The sequence below is a fragment of the Molossus molossus genome, unplaced genomic scaffold (assembly GCF_014108415.1).
Source record: "Molossus molossus isolate mMolMol1 unplaced genomic scaffold, mMolMol1.p scaffold_m16_p_5, whole genome shotgun sequence".
Classification (NCBI taxonomy): domain Eukaryota; kingdom Metazoa; phylum Chordata; class Mammalia; order Chiroptera; family Molossidae; genus Molossus; species Molossus molossus.
This window is the reverse complement of record NW_023425388.1, coordinates 116,137,585-116,158,799: the sequence shown is the minus strand read 5'-3', so window position 1 is coordinate 116,158,799 and position 21,215 is coordinate 116,137,585.

Below are 21,215 nucleotides of genomic sequence, written 5' to 3'. Positions count from 1 at the left end.
TACACTCCTGGGTTTATATGTCTATTTCTTTCACCAAGTTAGGTAAGTTTTCTGTCACTATTTTCTCAAATAGGTTTTCAATTTTTTGTTTTCTCTCTTATTCTTCCGGACCACCTCCCCCCCATGATGAGAATGTCGGTGTGCTTGACGTTGCCCCAGAGGCTCCTTATGCTATCCTCACTTTTTGGATTCTTTTTGCTTTTTGCTTTTTCTTTTTTATGATTGGGTGGTTTTTTTCTTCCTTATATTCCAGATTGCTGATTTGATTCTTGGCTTTATCTACTCCACTGTTGATTTCCTGTAAATTATTCTTTTTGTGGTTGTTCTTAATCCTCACCCGAGGACATTTCTCCACTGATTTTTAGATAGAGTGGAAGGGAGGAAGGGAGGGAGAGAAAGAGAGAAAAACATCGACATGAGAGAGACACATTTATTGGTTGCCTCCTGCTTGACCCCAACCAGGGCTAGGGATCAAATAGGCAACCCAGGTATGTGCCCTTTAAAAGTTCTGAGCCGGCGGGAGATCACATCCACAACACAAGGCCAACGCAGAGCAAAATGGCTTTATTGCGCCTGGGGCAGGTGGGCCGAGCCGAAAAGGGTTCAGCCCCGAATAATAGTTGGGGTATCGGTTATATACTCTGCTTCTAGCTTCTGAAGTTCCTGCTGACGTTCTCTGACTGGAACCATTGTCCACTTTGCAGTTGGACTGGTCTGGTATCTCGTCCTGCATCTGCTGGGTGATTCAATGCCTTGCAGATAATCCAGATAATCCTTATCCGTACTCAACAGAAGGCTGAGCAAAGGTCATGCAAGCAACACATTGCTCCACAGTTTCCACTCTTTGCAAGCTTTTGCCTTTGCCCTTTAAAACATTGCTAACCTTTTCACCCTTGACTGGGATCGAACTTGCAACCCTTTGGTCCATGGGCTGACACTCTAACTGCTGAGCCAAACCAACCAGGGCCTGTAAATTATTCTCCATTTCAGTTTGTGTAGCCTTCATTTCTGACTGGTTCTTTTTCATGGTTTTCATGTCTTTTTATGCTGTTGAAGTTTTCACTAAGGTACTTGAGCATCCTTATAACCAGTGTTTTAACTCTGCGTCTGGTAGATCGCTTGCCTCCATTTTGTTTAGTTATTTTTCTAGAGTTTTGTTCTGTTCTTCCATTTGGGACATGTTTCTTTGTCCCTCATTTTAGCTGCCTCCCTGTGTTTGTTTCTATGTATTAGGCAGAGTCGCTACATCTCCTGGGCTTGGTGGAGAAGCCCTATGTAGTAGGTGTTCTGTAGAGTCCAGTGGCACAGCCTTCTTGGTCACCCAACCTGGGTACTCTAGATGCACCCCCATGGGGGCTGTGTTCACCCTCCTGTTGTAGTTGAGCCTTGATTGCTGTTGGCACCTCAGCTGCAATCAAAGGCTGGCTGTGATCACCAATCACCGTGGAGGACCAGCTGTGCAGGGGCCTACCCCACAGAGCAGGACTGACTTATCAGGGCTCGGGTACTCGCTGAGTCTGCCCCGTGAGTGCGTTGCTTATTGAGGTAGTGGGATGGTGCTTCAGAGTGATCTGAAGCTGTCCACTGGGTGCAGGCCAAGGTCAGCTGCCACCTGTGTGCTGCCTGGGACCACCCAGCATGAGCTACAAGGGGATCTGCAGGTGGCTGCTACTCGTGCTGGGCTTGGAGGTGCCCAGGTGAGGCCACGCTGCAAGCCAAGGCTGGTGCTGCTAGTGCCAGGCCTGGGCCACCCAGTGAGAGGTGCGGGGCTCGCTGCGACCAGGTGCCGCTGTTCGAGAGCTTTGAGGGAGGTCTGCAGTGTGAGCCAAGGCCGGCCATTCCCGTGGGGCAGCACTGGGAAGAGCTTGGGTGGGCCCGCGAGTCGGGTGGGGTGGGGTCTCAGGGAACCACCTGGGGGAGCAGACAGGGGGAGCCAGGCTGTGGAGACTCAGATGAGGTGCCCGCCTGCGAGCTCTGCAGTGAGCGGGGGCAGTGGGGTTCGGGAGGGGAGCAATGGCCTCTGGCAGCACTTTGTCTGGCAGAAAGCGGCACCCGGCCCCTCCCCAGCTCTGACCCTGGTTCCAGACATTCCCTTCCTCCCCGGACGTCCCTGGTGCCTTTCAAGCTGCCGCCCCGGAGCAGGAGCCAGAGGGAGTGAGTCTGAGTCAGTCCGCGGCCCTTAGGAGGGGCACCTGGGTCCCAGAGCCTCCCTCTCACTCAGCCACACTCCCGCGTGCTTCACAGCCAGGGTGAGGGGGACGTCCCCCCGGGCACTGAGCTCTGGGCTGGGGGCCTGGCTCCTAGGGGTGGCGGGGACCTCCGCAGCTGAGCGGTCCCGCCTGATTTTCATCTGCACACTGGGGTGGGGGTCCAGTCCATCCTGTGATTTCACCCCTCCTGCCGGTCCCGCTGTGGCTGGGTCTTCATGTCCTGAACCGCAGGACTTCTGCTCCGTGTCAGGAGATTCCGAATAACGGTCGCTTGGTAGGTTAGTTATACTTTTGATGTGGTTGTGGGAAGATGTGAGTACCTCTTTTGTTTTAATTTTAGAACATTTAGCTTTTTATTATGGACATTTTTAAACATACAAAAAATAGACATGGCGTTGGTGGTATAGTGGTGAGCATGGCTGCCTTCCCCAAAATAGACAGTCTAATAAACCCTCAAATACCCATCACCTCGCTTCAACAATAAGCAACAATAGCCAGCATTGTTTCATCTATTTCCCTACCTCACACTCACACTCACACAGACACACACTCACACAGACACACACTCACATAGACACACATACTCACACACTCACACACTCATACAGACACAGACTCGCACACACACACACACTCACACAGACACACACTCACACATAGACACACATACTCACACACTCACACACTCATACAGACACAGACTTGCACACACAGACACACACACTCACACATAGACACACATACTCACACACTCATACAGACACAGACTCAGACACACACTCACACACAGACACACACACTCACACAGACACACACACATTCACACACACACTCACATATAGACACACTCACAGACACTCACACAGACACACACTATTTTGTCAGTGGAGGAGAAATTTCGAAGCAAATATCATACCTTATGCATCATCTTACCTTTGACTATTTTTGTACATAGCTCAACAGATACAACTTTCTACATCATTATCATACCCCAAAATGATTTCTTTATACCATCTAATGCCCAAGCCATATTTACATGTTCCTAATTGTCTCAAAAATACCCTTTTTCATTTGGTTTGTTGGAATTAGAATCTAGACAAAGTCCATGCATTTCATTTGCATTAAACCTATTTTAACCGAGCACTTTTCCTTTTTCATTTTTTTATTTCCACCACTTCTTTATTGAAAGTAGTAGACTATTTGTCCATAGAATTCTTTTCTTTTTTTTTTTTAAATCCTCACCCGAGGACATTTTTCCATTTTTGTTCAGATAGAGTGGGAGGGAGGGAGAAGAAGAGAGAGAAACATCGATGTGAAAGGGACACATCGAGTGGCTGCCACCTGCACAACCCAACCGGGCCGGGGCCAAACTGCAACCGAGGTACATGCCCTTAACGGGAACCAAACCCGGGTCCCTGCAGACCACAGGCCGACGCTCTAACCGCTGAGCCAAACCAGCCAGGGCTAGAATTCTCTTTTTCTATGCACTGTACCATTACAAGTGTGGACCACAGTTCTTCAACCCGTCCTGTATTTATTGATGTTTGCATTCTCTCCATTTGGACTTATAGTTTAGTACTACAATGAAGACTCGTGAGTGTTTGTGTGTGTGTAATTTTATATTTTTGCCAGTAAATCTTTAAAATGGATTTCTAGAAGTAGGATTGCTGGGGAAGTAGGTAAATGCACATGGACTATTGCTAGGTTTTGCCAAATCCCCTCCAATGGCTGTACCATGTTACATCCTCGCCAACAATGTTCTCCAACCCGTCAAACACTGGATATTTCTGCCAGTTTCACATGTTAGCAGAGTGGCTATTATTACTATTATTATTATTGGTTGATTTGAGAGAGGGAGAGGGAGAGAGAGAGATAGAAACATCGATGAGAGAACATGGACTGGCCGCCTCCTGCACGCCCCCCACTGGGGATCAGGCCCACACCCTGGGCATGTGCCCTGACCAGGAATCGAACCAGCAACCTCTTGGTGCAGGGTGGACGCTCCACCACTGAGGCACACGGGCCGGGCTCTATTATTATTTTTTCATCACTTGATTTTTGCTTTCAATCCCCTCAAGAGGTCGCTGTTTCCTCCCAAAGTCACACTCGGAGTGGGTGTTCCCTCAGTCCACCATGGCTACTCAGACGCCAGTGCTCCGCCCTCATCCCGGAGTCCCCAGGGCTGAACCTCCTCCATCCATCCCCGCACCTGCTCACCGTCCATCCCCCGCACCTGCTCACCGTCCATCCCCGCACCTGCTCACCGTCCATCCCCACACCTGCTCACCGTCCATCCCCCGCACCTGCTCACCGTCCATCCCCGCACCTGCTCACCGTCCACCCCCGCACCTGCTCACCGTCCACCCCCGCACCTGCTCACCGTCCATCCCCGCACCTGCTCACCGTCCATCCCCACACCTGCTCACCCTCCATCCCCGCACCTGCTCACCGTCCATCCCCACACCTGCTCACCGTCCACCCCCGCACCTGCTCACCGTCCATCCCCCGCACCTGCTCACCGTCCATCCCCGCACCTGCTCACCGTCCATCCCCACACCTGCTCACCGTCCATCCCCACACCTGCTCACCGTCCATCCCCCGCACCTGCTCACCGTCCATCCCCACACCTGCTCACCGTCCATCCCCCGCACCTGCTCACCGTCCATCCCCCGCACCTGCTCACCGTCCATCCCCGCACCTGCTCACCGTCCATCCCCGCACCTGCTCACCGTCCATCCCCACACCTGCTCACCGTCCATCCCCGCACCTGCTCACCGTCCATCCCCGCACCTGCTCACCGTCCATCCCGCACCTGCTCACCGTCCATCCCCGCACCTGCTCACCGTCCATCCCCGCACCTGCTCACCGTCCATCCCCGCACCTGCTCACCGTCCATCCCCGCATCTGCTCACCCTCCATCCCCGCACCTGCTCACCGTCCATCCCCGCACCTGCTCACCGTCCATCCCCCGCACCTGCTCACCGTCCATCCCCGCACCTGCTCACCGTCCATCCCCGCACCTGCTCACCCTCCATCCCCGCACCTGCTCACCGTCCACCCCCGCACCTGCTCACCGTCCATCCCCACACCTGCTCACCGTCCATCCCCGCACCTGCTCACCGTCCATCCCCACACCTGCTCACCCTCCATCCCCGCACCTGCTCACCGTCCATTCCCGCACCTGCTCACCGTCCACCCCCGCACCTGCTCACCGTCCACCCCCGCACCTGCTCACCGTCCATCCCCACACCTGCTCACCCTCCATCCCCACACCTGCTCACCGTCCATTCCCGCACCTGCTCACCGTCCACCCCCGCACCTGCTCACCGTCCACCCCCGCACCTGCTCACCGTCCATCCCCGCACCTGCTCACCCTCCATCCCCACACCTGCTCACCGTCCATTCCCGCACCTGCTCACCGTCCACCCCCGCACCTGCTCACCGTCCACCCCCGCACCTGCTCACCGTCCATCCCGCACCTGCTCACCCTCCATCCCCACACCTGCTCACCGTCCATTCCCGCACCTGCTCACCGTCCACCCCCGCACCTGCTCACCGTCCACCCCCGCACCTGCTCACCGTCCATCCCCACACCTGCTCACCGTCCACCCCCGCACCTGCTCACCGTCCACCCCCGCACCTGCTCACCGTCCATCCCCGCACCTGCTCACCGTCCACCCCCGCACCTGCTCACCGTCCATCCCTGCACCTGCTCACCGTCCATCCCCGCACCTGCTCACCACCGCGTGTCCCAGGCCTCGCCCTCTCGCCTCTCTGAGGTTCCACTCCTCCCGGCACATTTTCCGTGGCATTTCCTTTACTTCGAATGAAGCTCCACATTTTCCTTATGATTATATGCAACTTGCGATTCTTTTTCTGTGGCCTGTTTATTCAGATCTCATGTCCTTTTAAAAAAAAATCAGCCTATTTTCGAAGGATGATCGTCTGCAGGAGAATCCCATGACAGCAAAGCACAGAGAGCATCAGTTAGAAATCTGAATGCTGAGAACACCTTTCTGCGTGTGCTTAAACACCAGCGAATATCTCCTGCTGTTCTCAATACGCAGGTCTTCAGTTGGAAAGAAAAGCAGCTTTGAGCAAACAAAACAGTAAAGGGTAGTGATGATCATTCTTTTAAATGTAACAGGAAGAGCCCCGGCCGGTTTGGCTCAGCGGTTGGAGCGTCGGCCTGGGGTACAGAGAGACCCGGGCCCAGGTTCCCGCTAAGGGCACGTTCCTGGGTTGCAGTTTGTTCCTGGCCCTGGTTGGTCGTGCGGCTGGCAGCCACTCAATGTGTCCCTTTCATGTCGACATTTCTCTCTCCCTCTCTGTCTCTCTCTGTGTCTCTCTCTCTCTCTCTCTCTCTCTCTCTCTCTCCCCCCCTTCCACTCTATCTGAACAAAAACTAGAAAAATGTCCTCGGGTGAGGATTAAATAAATAAATAAATAAATAAATAAATGTAACAGGAATATATTTCAGATTGGTACAATTGGAAACAACCTATGGGTAGCATTTTCTTAGATTCAGTGTATATTGTTACTAGTTCAGTTCAAACATTTTATTTATTTGTCATGAAACATTTACTTAATTATAATGGAATCTCACTTATTTTATAAAATGTTTAATATTTTAATCTCTTATTAATAAAAAAATTAAAAATATATGCCAGCTGCTGGGCCAAACAGGTTTTAGTAGAATTTACCTTTCTCGTTTATAAAATAAATTGGGAAAGTTTTGCTACAGTGTTCCAAAAATTATTAAAGTTATTTCTGAATATTATGCTAAATTCTAATACGATTATTCTCTGAGGCAGAACACCAGGGTTTTTATGTGCTCCCACATTCAACTAGGGGAGGAACACCATGCCTTCATCAAACAATGTCTTCAACAGTAAAATAAGTTACCACGTAAGGTACGGATCGCATTGCCTTATTGCAAATCTTTTAACTAGCATATCGAGCCCTGGCCGGTTTGGCTCAGCAGTTAGAGCGTCGACCTGCGGACCAGAGAGTCCCCATTCGGTTCCCGCTAAGGGCATGTACCTTGGTTGCAGTTTGTCCCCGGCCCCGGTTGGGGTCGTGTGGGTGGTAGCCACTTGATGTGTCTCTCTCATGTCGATGTTTCTCTCTCTCTCTTCATCTCTCTCTTCCTCCTGCTCTATCTGAAGACAAATGCAAAAATGTCCTCGGGTGAGGATAATTAATAAATAAATAAATTATTGATTTTAATTTATTTTTATAACTTACTATCCAGTCAGGGTTCTATCAAAGAAGCAGAACCACTAAGCTTGGACTTCTTCCAGGAATTGGGCCTCGTGCAAGTCTTTGAGTTGGGTAAGTGATCGGGCCCTCAGTGGACTAGGTCATGCCATGGGCCATGCCAGTCCATGTTGGAGAGGGCCCTCTGTCCACGCCCATCCATGTTGGAGAGGGCCCTCTGTCCTTGCCCACCCATGTTGGAGAGGGCCCTCTGTCCATGCCCGTCCATGTTGGAGAGGGCCCTCTGTCCATGCCCGTCCATGTTGGAGAGGGCCCTCTGTCCCTGCCCACCCATGTTGGAGAGGGCCCTCTGTCCTTGCCCACCCATGTTGGAGAGGGCCCTCTGTCCCTGCCCGTCCATGTTGGAGAGGGCCCTCTGTCCCTGCCCGTCCATGTTGGAGAGGGCCCTCTGTCCTTGCCCACCCATGTTGGAGAGGGCCCTCTGTCCTTGCCCACCCATGTTGGAGAGGGCCCTCTGTCCTTGCCCACCCATGTTGGAGAGGGCCCTCTGTCCTTGCCCACCCATGTTGGAGAGGGCCCTCTGTCCCTGCCCGTCCATGTTGGAGAGGGCCCTCTGTCCTTGCCCACCCATGTTGGAGAGGGCCCTCTGTCCATGCCCGTCCATGTTGGAGAGGGCCCTCTGTCCCCGCCCGTCCATGTTGGAGAGGGCCCTCTGTCCCTGCCCACCCATGTTGGAGAGGGCCCTCTGTCCTTGCCCACCCATGTTGGAGAGGGCCCTCTGTCCTTGCCCACCCATGTTGGAGAGGGCCCTCTGTCCCTGCCCGTCCATGTTGGAGAGGGCCCTCTGTCCCTGCCCGTCCATGTTGGAGAGGGCCCTCTGTCCCTGCCCGTCCATGTTGGAGAGGGCCCTCTGTCCCTGCCCACCCATGTTGGAGAGGGCCCTCTGTCCTTGCCCACCCATGTTGGAGAGGGCCCTCTGTCCTTGCCCACCCATGTTGGAGAGGGCCCTCTGTCCTTGCCCACCCATGTTGGAGAGGGCCCTCTGTCCTTGCCCACCCATGTTGGAGAGGGCCCTCTGTCCCTGCCCACCCATGTTGGAGAGGGCCCTCTGTCCCTGCCCGTCCATGTTGGAGAGGGCCCTCTGTCCCTGCCCGTCCATGTTGGAGAGGGCCCTCTGTCCATGCCCGTCCATGTTGGAGAGGGCCCTCTGTCCACGCCCATCCATGTTGGAGAGGGCCCTCTGTCCACTCTTGTCCATGTTGGAGAGGGCCCTCTGTCCACGCCCGTCCATGTTGGAGAGGACCCTCTGTCCACGCCTGTCCATGTTGGAGAGGGCCCTCTGTCCGTGCCCGTCCATGTTGGAGAGGGCCCTCTGTCCACGCCCGTCCATGTTGGAGAGGGCCCTCTGCTTTGCCTGGTTCACTCATTCAAATGCTGGTCTCTTCAGAGACACCCTCACAGACACCCCGGGAAGAATGCTTTCTCAGCCAGCTGGGCATCCCGCAGCCCAGTCAAGTGGACACATAAATTCTACCACCCACACTAAGCCTCTTGTCTCCCTGGCTGATGCTGAACAGGCAGTTATGGACAGATGGACATAAAGGGAGGGAGAGCGAGAACAAGCCGGAACCCACAAGCACCGGTGGGGGCCCACAAAGGCGGACTGAGACCCACGTCAGTCCTTGGTGCCTGGACTTTAATGGTGTCTTGCAGAAGCCAGGGTCTTTCGCCATGTAGCTAAACACACATTCTCCCCCAAGAATCAGAAGACCTAAGGTAGACCCAGCTACTGCCTCCTGCAAACAAGGTGAGCCAGCGACACAACAACGCACACACACCCAGAAACACAACGAGCCTTCCCCGAAGAGGGGATGCACAGGCCCTTCCTGTCCGTGGGTGGTGTTCATCCTGTCAGCTGGTTCACACTCCCCTTCTGCTGTCCTGTAACTTACCCACCGAGATGTAACATTAAATACTAGTGCACACTTTGTCTGGCTGGTGTGGCTCAGTGGTTGGGCATCGACCCGTGCACCCAGAGGTCGCCGGTTCGATTCCCAGGCAGGGCACATGCCCAGGTCCCCAGGGGGGGCAGGCAGGAGGCGGCCGATTGATGTTCTTTCTCATCGATGTTTCTCTCTCTCTCCCTCTCACTTCCTCTCTCTCTAAAAATCAATAAAGGAGGGGGAAAATCTAAAACAAAAAAATAAATAAATACTAGCACACATTTTATGGTAGGTAATAAAAAGATAAGGAAGGAAAAACAAATATTGGGTTGATATATATCAAAATAAGAAAGAAATAACGGAGTGTTGCATTTTGCAGCTGGGCATGAGCTCAGAGCTCTCCCCGTTCTGATGCCTGTCACCTCGTCAAACACCTGGGCTAATCGTGATTCCTTACCAGGCGGAGCGGACAAATCGATTCCATGTGATTTAAACAATAGCCTCACGGCTGTCAACATCTGGCTTACAAGTTATTTCCCAACTTCGCTTTGTTGTGCTCCGCAGATGTGTTTTTTTGCCAGCTGAAGGCCAGACCCTCTGAGCAAAAAGATGAGGACTCGCTTTATGGCGGTAACCACTTAACTGTGGGAGTCTGGAACCAAATCCGCCATATCTCCGAGGTACACCTGTACATAAATAAATGTGCTCATTGTTTATATTAATAAAAAATAAAATTGGGCCCTGGCCGGTTTGGCTCAGCAGTTGGCGCACCGGCCCGCAGACTGGAGAGTCCGGGTTCGGTTCCCGCTAAGGGCACGTACCTTGGTTGCAGTTTGTCCCCGGCCCTGGTTGGGTCGTGCGGGTGGCAGCCACTCAATGTGTCTCTCTCACATCGATGTTTCCCTCTCTTCCTCCCTCTCTCCCTCTATCTGAAGATAAATGCATAAATGTCCTCAAGTGAGGATAAAAAATTAAATTAAATTAAATTAAATTAAATTAAATTAAATTAAATTAAATTAAAAAATAAAATTGGGCTCCGACTGGTTTGGCTTAGTGGTCAGAGTGTCGGCCCACGAACCAATGAGTCACAGGTTTGATTCCGGTCAAGGGCATGTACCTCGGTTGCAGTTCATCCCCAGCCCTGGTCAGGTCGTGTGGGAGGCAGCCAGTCGATGTGGCTCTATCACATGGATGTTTCTCTCTGTCTCTCTCTCTCCCTCCCACTCTATGTAATAATAAGTAGAAAAATATCCCTGGGTGAGGAATATAAATAAATAAATAAATAAATTGGGAAAGTAACTGATGCTCACCCTTGTCTCATTTTAAAAATAAACAATATTCACCCAGATACATGAATTAATTTTTAAAATCATATTAAGTGTATTTATAATACAGGTTTAATTTTTCTTTAGAATGTGTTTATCAAAATTTATAATACATTTATATTATTTTTGTCAACTGCATACAAAAAAAACAACTATAATAATAACCCGATTTAAATAATGTTTTAACATGTAGAGCCTTAAGGTAACAGGAACTAAAATGAACTATGAAACTTACTTACATGCATATATTTGTTGCAGAAAATATACGAGGGCAATCAACCACAGGCTTGGAAGCACACAAGTATGCTAGCATAAAAGTGGAATGGAAATGCAAGTTTAAAGAGTAAAAGTAAAGAAATAAAATTTCCTACTTTAAATATTACACAAGACCTTTTACAGGAAAGAAAAGCTTATGCCTGCATTTTTAAAATAAGGATAGCACCCATCATAGTACTGCAGTATTAGATTCCATGAGATCTATTTAAAAGATCAATAGCCCAGCTCTGGCCAGTTTGGTTCAGCGGTTAGAGCCTTGGCTTGCAGACCAGAGAGTCCCGGGTTCGGTTCCGGCTAAGGGCACGTACCTCGGTTGCAGTTCATCCCCGGTCCCGGTTGGGGTTGTGTGGGTGGCAACCAGTCAACGTGTCCCTCTCACGTCGATGTTTCGCTCTCTCCCTTCCCCCCTCTCTCCCTCCCGTTCTATCTGAAGATAAATGCAAAAATGTCCTCGGGTGAGGATAAAAAAAATTTATACTGAATAGATGTAGTAAACAGGCACATTCACAGTCAATGCACACGCACACGGCTGGGGCGTGGCTTAGCCCACGTGGAACCTCAGTGGCACGTGTTAAAACTCCTGCAGAAAGTTACACCACCGACGACAGAACCAGTTTCTGTGCACGTGCTAATCATTCCCTGAACAATGTTTAGGAGCGGTGACTCTTGGGTTTGAATATGTAGACCATTGTAGATATGTAATATTTATTTATATTGGCAAAATTACTACAGTATTTTTTCCAACATATGGCCTATTTGCTAAAATTTGTTCAAAATAAGTGAATTGGTAACAAAAAATAACCTGCTAATTGAATTATAAGTAAATCTTGGTTAAAAGCATTTTTAAACGAATAGGTTGTGAATTTTCACGTGACATAGAGACTGGAAATTTTGTCTATTAAATCCGAAGTCCACAGATCAAGGTCCGCAAAACCAAGGGTGTACTGTATTATCTTTCTCTTACGGAGGAGGAAGCTCAAGTGTGAGAGCTATCATGTCCTCTGTCGCTTGCTTTAAAATATTTCAACATAAACAATGTGCTATAAATGCATCATGATCTAATCAGGGATGTGCTGCAGGGCTGGCTTGCTGGCATTTAATCAAGAGCTCCACTCCAGAGGAGCCAACACAAGTTCCTCCGCTATTTTTATCTCTCACCAACACTTGAAGTTTTTTCATTAGCATAATGGATATTAAAAATGAGTTTCCACTGGTAAAAATAACAGTTCGCTCAACATATGCGGATGACTGAAATGATTTAAAGAGCCCATAGCGCAGGAGGGACTCGTGACCACCAGAGCGAACCAAGTCTCGCAGGAGGGCCCGCGTCCACCTGCTGATTCGGGGAATCTGGGTTGTCTGGCCCCGACACACTAGTTCACAGGGTCCTGCCACCAGGACACAGTTCACTCCTCAGATGTGACCTGTCTGTGGGCAGCTCACTGTGGGGACGGGGGAGCTGGGGTTCCATCGAGCTCACAGAACACGGGTGGGCGTACCTTGTATCAGCTGGCAAACCTCTCTGCGTGGCAGAATGCAGCCTGAGCCCTCTTTTCCCGGACACTCCGTATCGAAGGTGCAGCATCCGTGTGACGTGGTCCCCACGACCCCAAATGCCAGCGTGCCGACACCCACCAAGCGGAGGGTGCGCTTTGCCCGCCTGGGATAGTCTGTTGGCACTGAAGGTTGAGAGACCTGGGTCCCTCTGGAGCCCACCCTCCTGATGTCCTGCTCCACGCCGCCCGTGGCATTCGTGGGAGGCAAGAATTCAGGGCTGGAGGGATGGAATGAGGGGTCGGGGAGCAAGGTGGGGGACAGGTAACCTTCAGATGTCTCCTTCCGGGCAGGTGTTCCCTCCAGAAAAAGGCTCAAGAAGTGTCAGCCGAGCACTGCTGAACCGACCGTGTTTCTCTCTCATTCAGCAGAAGTGGCCCCGCACTGCTCAGCCTCAAGACAGCAGCACCGAACCCGGGGCAGTGCGGGGGCAGAGCAGAGCGCGAACCCCGAGGCCTGGCCAGTGGCCGTCCGGCTCCGGCCGCTCTGGGACTTACTCTCCCTGAGCGGCTCCGTCCTCTGGCGGAGTCTCAGCCGCGACATCGAAAACGGCAAGGGGTTTACGGGGGAGCCCGCCCTCGCTATCACACAGACGTGACCAGGGGCGTGGTTGTTTGCGTCCCCGAAGCTCGACTGTGCGAGGTTGACTCCGGGCTCCTTACTGGCCAGCTTGACACCTGGCGGATCCAGCGTCCTAGTCACCAGACGCTAGTAGGCCCGGCCGGTGTGACTCAGTGGTTGAGCGTCGACCCTGCACCACGAGGTCGCCGGTTCGATTCCCGGTCAGGACACATGCCCAGGTGGTGGCCTGATCCCCAGTGGGGGGCGTGCAGGAGGCGGCCAGTCGATGTTCTCTCTCATTGATGTTTCTATCTCTCTCTCCCTCTCCCTTCCTCTCTCTCTAAAACTAATCAATGAAGAAAAAAAAAATTTTTAAAAGAAGGTATGAAGAAGTCCGTGCAGTTCTTACCTCCCATCTCGTGTGTGATGCAAAGCTTTTCACTTCCAAACATCCGACTCATCCGTGAGGGTGGGGGCTGAGTGGGAGAGGGGGTACTCCGCTCTCTCAAGCTCCCACACAGTTTCCTGGGGAAGACCGGACTCCCGCACCTCATCCAACCTCGGCTCCTGGCCCTGGCAGCCCTGCCCAGCGTTGCGTCTTCTGGAGCCCCCCTGGCCTAGCAGGCTGCACCCTGAACCCCAAAAACTTGCACATCCCTGACTGGCCAATCGGCAGTGTCTGCCACCCCCTCAATGTCACCATCTCTCTCCAACCCTCTTTCCCTGCTTGGGCAGGTGCAGGGCAGCAGAGTCCAGTACTGAAGTCAATGTCCAGACCAGAAACCACGACTGATTAGCTGAATAATGGCCTCCCATGATGTCCTGTCCTAAGCCACAGAACCGTGACTATGCTCCTTACACAGTGACAAGAGGGGGGTGTGGTAAGTATGGTGAAGGATCTGGAAGATGGGAGAGGATCCTGGTGGGCCCGATGTACTCACAAGGTCCTAAGGAGAGGGAGGACATCAAGTCGGGAGACAGCCACGTGATAAAGGGACGCAGCCCCGCCAGCACCTTGCGTTGAGCCCCCCGGGACCGATCTCAGAATCCAACTCTGTAAAAGAACAAACATGTGTTGTTTGAAACTACTCAGTTCGTAGTGACTTGTCATAGCGATGACAGAAAACCAATACAATAACCTGCGGCCCTTCTTGCAGAGCCCCAACTTTACAGGGGACTTCTTGGGACCTATTCCCTTGACTTCAGAGTTGCCTAGGAATAGCCCCCCAGAAAAACTCCAATACTTCACTTCCTCCATTGGCCCCCACCCCGGCTCCCAGCTGCCACTGACCTACATGGATGGGGGAGCACTGGGGTGATGGCTGCAGTTGGCTGGTGATTGGCCCCAATTTCTAGAGGCTCCTTGGCATCGTTCTCTGTAGAACCTGGTGAATATAAGGCTCCCGTGTCTTCCACTTGGGCCCTGGCCACCAATTGCCGGGCCAAAGAGAAGTCCACGCAGCATCCTGATGCTCTGGGCCTGATCCAGGGGCGCTGGGGACAAGCACCCCTCCGAGCACGCTGCTGTTCCTCAGGGTCACCACTCACGCCCCTCCCTGTGCACCAGTGCCCTCTACAGGGATGGAGGACTCCTCACTGTGAGGAAAACACTGAAAAAACAAAGGCTAAGGGAATATATTAGCACCAAACCAGCACTGCAAGAAATGTTAAAAGGGCTGCTGTAATTAGTAGAAGAAATAGGAAAAATATATAACCACAATAAACAAAAATGGCAATAAATAAGTACATGTCAATAATAACCTTAAATGTAAATGGATTGAATGTTCTGATAAAAAGACACAGGGTAGCTGACTGGATAAGAAAGCAAGACTCATCTATATGTTGTTTACAAGAGACCCACCTTACAACAAAAGACTCACATAGGTTGAAAGTGAAGGGATGGAAAAAAACCTTCCAAGCAAACGGAAAAGAAAAAAAAAAGCTGGGGTAGCAATATTCATATCTGATAAAATATATTTCAAAATGAAGTCCATAACTAGAGACAAAGAAGGCCACTACATTGGATTGAAAGGATCTATCCAACAGGAAGATATAACCTTGATAAACATATATGCACCCAATATGGGAGCACCAAAATATATTTAAAATCTGGAGGATTTCAAAGGAGAAATCAACAGCAATACAGGGGACTTCAACACCCTGCTGACATCACTGGATAGATCCCCTAGACAAAAAATTAGCAAGGAAACAGAGACTCTAAATGAAGCGCTAGACCAAATGGATTTAATAGATATCTACAGAGAATTACATCCCAAAACTGCAGAATTCACATTCTTCTCAGGTGCACATGGGACATTCTCAAAGATAAACCACATGTTAGGACACAAACTACGTCTCTACAAGTTCAAGAAGACTGAAATCATATCAAGGATCTTCTCAGATCACAATGGCATGAAACCAGAAATCAACAAGAACATGCAAAGACATTTGAACACATGGAGTCTAAATAGCATCTTATTAAACAATGAATGGGTCACCGAGGAGATCAAGGAATAAATTTAAAACTTCCTGGAAACCAATGAAAATGAAGACACAACAACACAAAATCTATGGGATACAGCGAAAGCAGTTCTGAGAGGGAAGTTCATAGCACTAGAGGCCTACTGCAAGAAGCAAGAAAAATCTCTAATAGACTACCTAACCTCACAACTTAAAGAACTAGAAAGCAAACAAAAAGAAAACCCCACAGCAAGTAGAAGGAAGGAAATAGTAAAGATCAGAGCAGAAATAAATGTCATAGAGACCAAAATAACAATTCAGAGGATCAATGAAACAAAGAGCTGGTTTTTCGAAAAGATAAACAAGATTGATGGACCCTTAGCTAGACTCACCAAGAAACAAAGAGAGAGAACCCAAATACACAAAATCAGAAATGAAAGAGGAGAAGTAACAACTGACACCACAGAAATACAAAACATCGTTAACAACTACTATGAACAATTATATGGCAACAAATTCGACAATCTAAGCGAAATGGACATATTTCTAGAAACACATAGTCTCCCAAAACTGGATCAGGAAGAGACAGAAAACTTGAACAGACCAATAAAAACAGAAGAAATTGAAAATGTAATCAAGATTCTCCCAGCAAAAAAAAAAAAACCTAGGCCCGGATGGCTTCACAGGAAGTTTTACCGAACATTCAAAAAAGAACTAACACCCATTCTCCTCAAACTATTTCAAAAAATTCAAGAAGAAGGAAGACTTCCAAACTCGTTTTATGAGGCCTGCATAATTCTAATTCCAAAACCAGAAAAAGACACTACAAAGAAAGAAAACTACAGTCCAATATCCCTGATGAACATAGATGCCAAAATCCTGAACAAAATACTAGCAAATCGGATCCAGCAATACATCAAAAAAATTATTCTCCATGACCAAGTGGGATTCATCCCAGGGATGCAAGGCTGGTACAATATTCGCAAATCAATAAATGTGATACACCACATAAACAAAATGAAGAATAAAACCACATGAACATATCAATAGATGCCGAAAAAGCCAATGACAAAATCCAGCATCCATTTCTGATGAAAACGCTCAGCAATGTGGGAATAGAGGGATCATATCTCGACATAATAAAGGCCATATATAAAAGACCTACAGCCAACATCATACTCAATGGGCAAAAACTAAAAGCATTTCCCTTAAGAACAGGAACAAGACAGGGATGTCCACTTCCCCCACTCTTATTTAACATAGTACTGGAAGTCTTAGCCACAGCAATCAGACAGGACAAAAAAATATAAGAGATCCAAATTTGAAAGGAGGAAGTGAAACTGTCATTATTCACAGATGACATGATACTCCATGTAGAAAACCCCAAAGACTCCATCAGAAATTTACTAGACTTAATAAATGACTTTGGCAAAGTAGCAGGATACAAAATTGACGTCAAGAAATCTATGGCATTCTTATACACCAATGATGAACTCACAGAAAGAGAAATTAAAAAAATAATCCCATTCACCATTGCAGCAACAAAATTTAGATACCTAGGAATAAACTTAACCAAAGAAATAAAGGATCTATTCGCAGAAAACTACAGGACATTGAAAAAAGAAATAGAGGAAGATATAAAAAAGTGGAACCACATACCCTGTTCATGGATTGGAAGAATTATCATCATTAAAATGTCCATACTACCCAAAGCAATCTATAGATTCAATGCAATCCCCATCAAAATACCAAGGACATACTTCACAGAACTAGAACAAATACTTCAAAAGTTCATATGGAACCAAAAAGACCTCGAATAGCCACAGAAATCTTGAAAAAGAAGAACAAAGTAGGAGGGATCACATTACCAGATTTCAGGTTATATTACAAACCCACTGTAATCAAAACAGCCTGACACTGGCACAAGAACAGGCACATGGACCAATGGAACAGAACAAAGAACCCAGAAATGGACCCAAGACATTATGCTCAATTAATATTTGACAAAGGTGGCAAGAGCATACAATGGAGTAAAGACAGCTTCTTTCATAAATGGTGTTGGGAAAATTGGACAGCTACATGCCAAAAAACAACAACAAAAAAAAAAACTGACCAACGACTTACCTCATATACAAGAATAAACTCAAATAGGTAAAAGACTTAAATGTGACTCGTGAATCCATAAAAATCCTAGAAGAAAGTGTAGGCAACAAAATTTCAGACATCATACGCAGCAGAATTTTCACGGATACATCACCCAAGGCAACAGAAACAAAGGAGAAAATGAACACATGGGACTACATCAAACTCAAAAGCTTCCGCACAGCAAAAGATACAACCATCAAAATGGAAAGGCAACCCACTGAATGGGAGAGCATCATTGCCAATGATATATCAGATAAGGATTAATATCTAAATATATAGAGTGCTTATAAAACTCAACAAAAGGAAGACAAAGAACCCAATTAAAAAATGGGCAGAGGAACTAAATAGACACCTCTCCAAACAGGACATACAAATGGCTAAGAGACATATGAAGAAATGCTCAACATCACTAATCATCAGAGAGATGCAAATTCAAACAACAATGAGCTATCACCTCACACCTGTCAGAATGGCCGCCATCAACAAATCATCAAACAAGTGTTGGCAAGGGTGTGGAGAAAAGGGGACCGTAGCACACTGCTGGTGGGAATGCAGACTGGTGCAGCCACTATGGAAAACAATATGGAGTTACTTCAAAAAATTAAAAATTGAACTGCCATTTGACCCAGTGATCCCACTTCTAGGAATATACCCTAAGAAGCCTGAAAAACCAATCAGAAAGAATATATGTACCCCTATGTTTGTAGCAGCACTATTTACAATAGCTAAGATCTGGAAACAGCCCAAATGTCCATCAGTAGATGAGTGGATAAAAAAGCAGTGGTACACATACACAGTGGAGTACTATGCAGCTGTAAGAAAGAAAGATCTCTTATCCTTTGAGACGACATGGAGGGACCTGGAAAGTATCATCCTAAGTGAAACAAGCCAAACAGAGAAAGACAAGTATCATATGATCTCACTTATTTGTGGAATATAATGAACATAACAGTCTGAGGAATGGGGTAGTCCTGGAGACATGGAAGTGGGGTACAGACTGACAATCCCCAGAAGAGGGAGTGGTGGGGGAGAGATAAACCACAGAATTAATATGCATGTATGCATGAACAATGGACATGGACAACAAAGCTGGGGACAGGGCGGGGAGGGTAGGGGTGGGAGAATTGGTGGGGGGAAAAGGAGAAACATCTGTAACAAGAATAAATAAATTAATTAATAATAATTTTTAAAAAGCAATGTTAGGGGGGAAACTATGTCCCAGTAATAAAAAGAAAAAATTAGGTGGATACAGCAATGTAGCCATGTGATGAGCAACAATCTCTCCCTGGATTAAAGACAAACTAGTGGACAGGGGTGCAGGTTTACTTTCGGCAGAGAAGGAGGGCAAAGCCCAAACTGAACTGCGCGGGTTCCGTGAAGTCATTGGAGAGCTTGCGGTATGGAAGGGAGGTCACAGATGAGATGATATTTCTTACAGCCCCAAGGACATATCTTTTATGTCGAGCTGGAAATGATATAAAATGTTGGCTCCTGAAAATTGTCAGATCAAAGGGAACATCTTGACTGGACGATGAGAAAATATGTACCTCTTTGGTCCCCTCCTCCATCCTTTGAACCCTGGGAGCGGCATACAAGAGGGAACCAGGTCATGGAAATCAACTTCCCCAGTGCAGAGGAATGTGTCTGCCAGGGATGAGCCCAAGGGTCTGGCTACAATTACCAGCTCTGTTCTCTCAGCTGGGCTACTCGGTAGCAAAGGAAGGGGGGAGGGGCAAAACATCAAACAGAAGAGGCAATAAGGAATTTTTCCAGTTACTTTTTTTTTTAAATAGCAATTTGTGCAGAGGATTGAACTGGTGCATCACACCGGCATTCTAACCCCTGCGTGACGATTAACCAGTGGTTAAGACTTGGCTCAATGGCTTAAGCTTTTCTTTTAAGCATTTTTTAAGCCTTATTTGAGGATGTTTTTCACTGATCTTAGGGAGAGAAAGAGAGAAACATGTGGCCCAACCGAGAATCAAACTCACCAGCTCTAGTTGTATTGGACGATGCTCCGACTGAGCCACACCAGCCAGGGCTCAATGGCTTAAACTTTTTAGGAACCAACCCTCATCTACCTGTTTTTATTCTACAAGCATTTATGGGCATCTTATTTTTAAAATGCATTAAAGACAAAAATCATCATACTCCCACCCCATGCAAATACACATGTACACATACACATCCCTCCTCTTATGTGACCCCCCCCCAAGGGTCAAAGCCTAACAGTGCCCTCCTAAATGTTTCATCTTGCTTGTGTGCAGACATATATCCTTACATAGAAAGTTCTAGTTGTTCCTTCTTACAAAAACTGCAGATACTCTATGTTTAAGACTCCATAATCTTTTTTTATTCACTCAACTTACTGGTCCTTTAGAGCAAGTCATACAGATCTAATTCATTCCTTTATACTCACTTAAATTGAAATTATAAATATACCAAATTACATTTAAAGCAAACTATTGATGGACATTCAGGTGTGTCTCAATTATGTTTTGTTTTTCCATTAAAAAAATATGCACCAAGCATGCTTGATTATTTTTATGTTCTAACACTTTTCATATCTGAAGAATATACTCTGCCAAATGAGATTTGTGGCAAAAACATTTTTTATTTTAATAGATTTTGCTGTATTACCTTCTCAAAAGCAGTAATAATTTATATTCATTTGCAACATATAAGGGCACCTCTTCCCACTCCCCATCAGCACTTATGTTAGTGTTTTGAATTTTTGTCATTTGATGAAGAAATGGTACTTCACTGTGTTTAATTTGCATTTCTGAATGCTAGTAAGGTGCTTCGTCTCACTGTTCAATAAATTTGGTTAGTAGGTCAGACTGTCAATCTACATAGACACTATGCTCGTGAGGAAAAACGAGGAGTTAGGCTGAATCTCTAGCAAAATAACCTCCCACTGGTACCTGAACACCATTTTAGCCAGAAGCCAGTCAGTGCCTGAAGTAAGTCCATTGTTTGGCCATTGGGCAAAATCACCTCCACCACATTTTATTTATTTATTTTTAAAATACGATTTTATTGCCGGGCTGGTGTGGCTCAGTGGTTGAGCGTCGACTCTGCATCAAGAGGTCACCAGTTCGATTCCCGGTCAGGACACAGGCCCAGGTTGTGGTCCGATCCCCAGTGGGGAGCGTGCAGGAGGCGGCCCATCCATGTTCTCTCATCGATGTTTCTCTCTCTCTCTCCCTCTCCCTCTAAAATCAATAAAGAAAAAAAAAGTTTTTAATTAAAATGTGTTTTTATTGATCTTTAGATAGAGAGCGGGAGAGAGAAAAACATAGATGAGCCAGAAACCTCAATTGGCTGCCTCCTGCCCTCCCCTCACGGGGGTTGGAGCCCTCAACGTAGGCATGAGCCCAGACCGGTGACCTCACATTGAACCGGTGACCGCCTGGTGCATGGGACAAGCTGAACCCACATCCGCAGACCACCTCGCCCACACTGCAGAAAACTCTCACTCCTGCAAACATACCAAGTGCAGAAGGTAGCCCCCGCCCCAG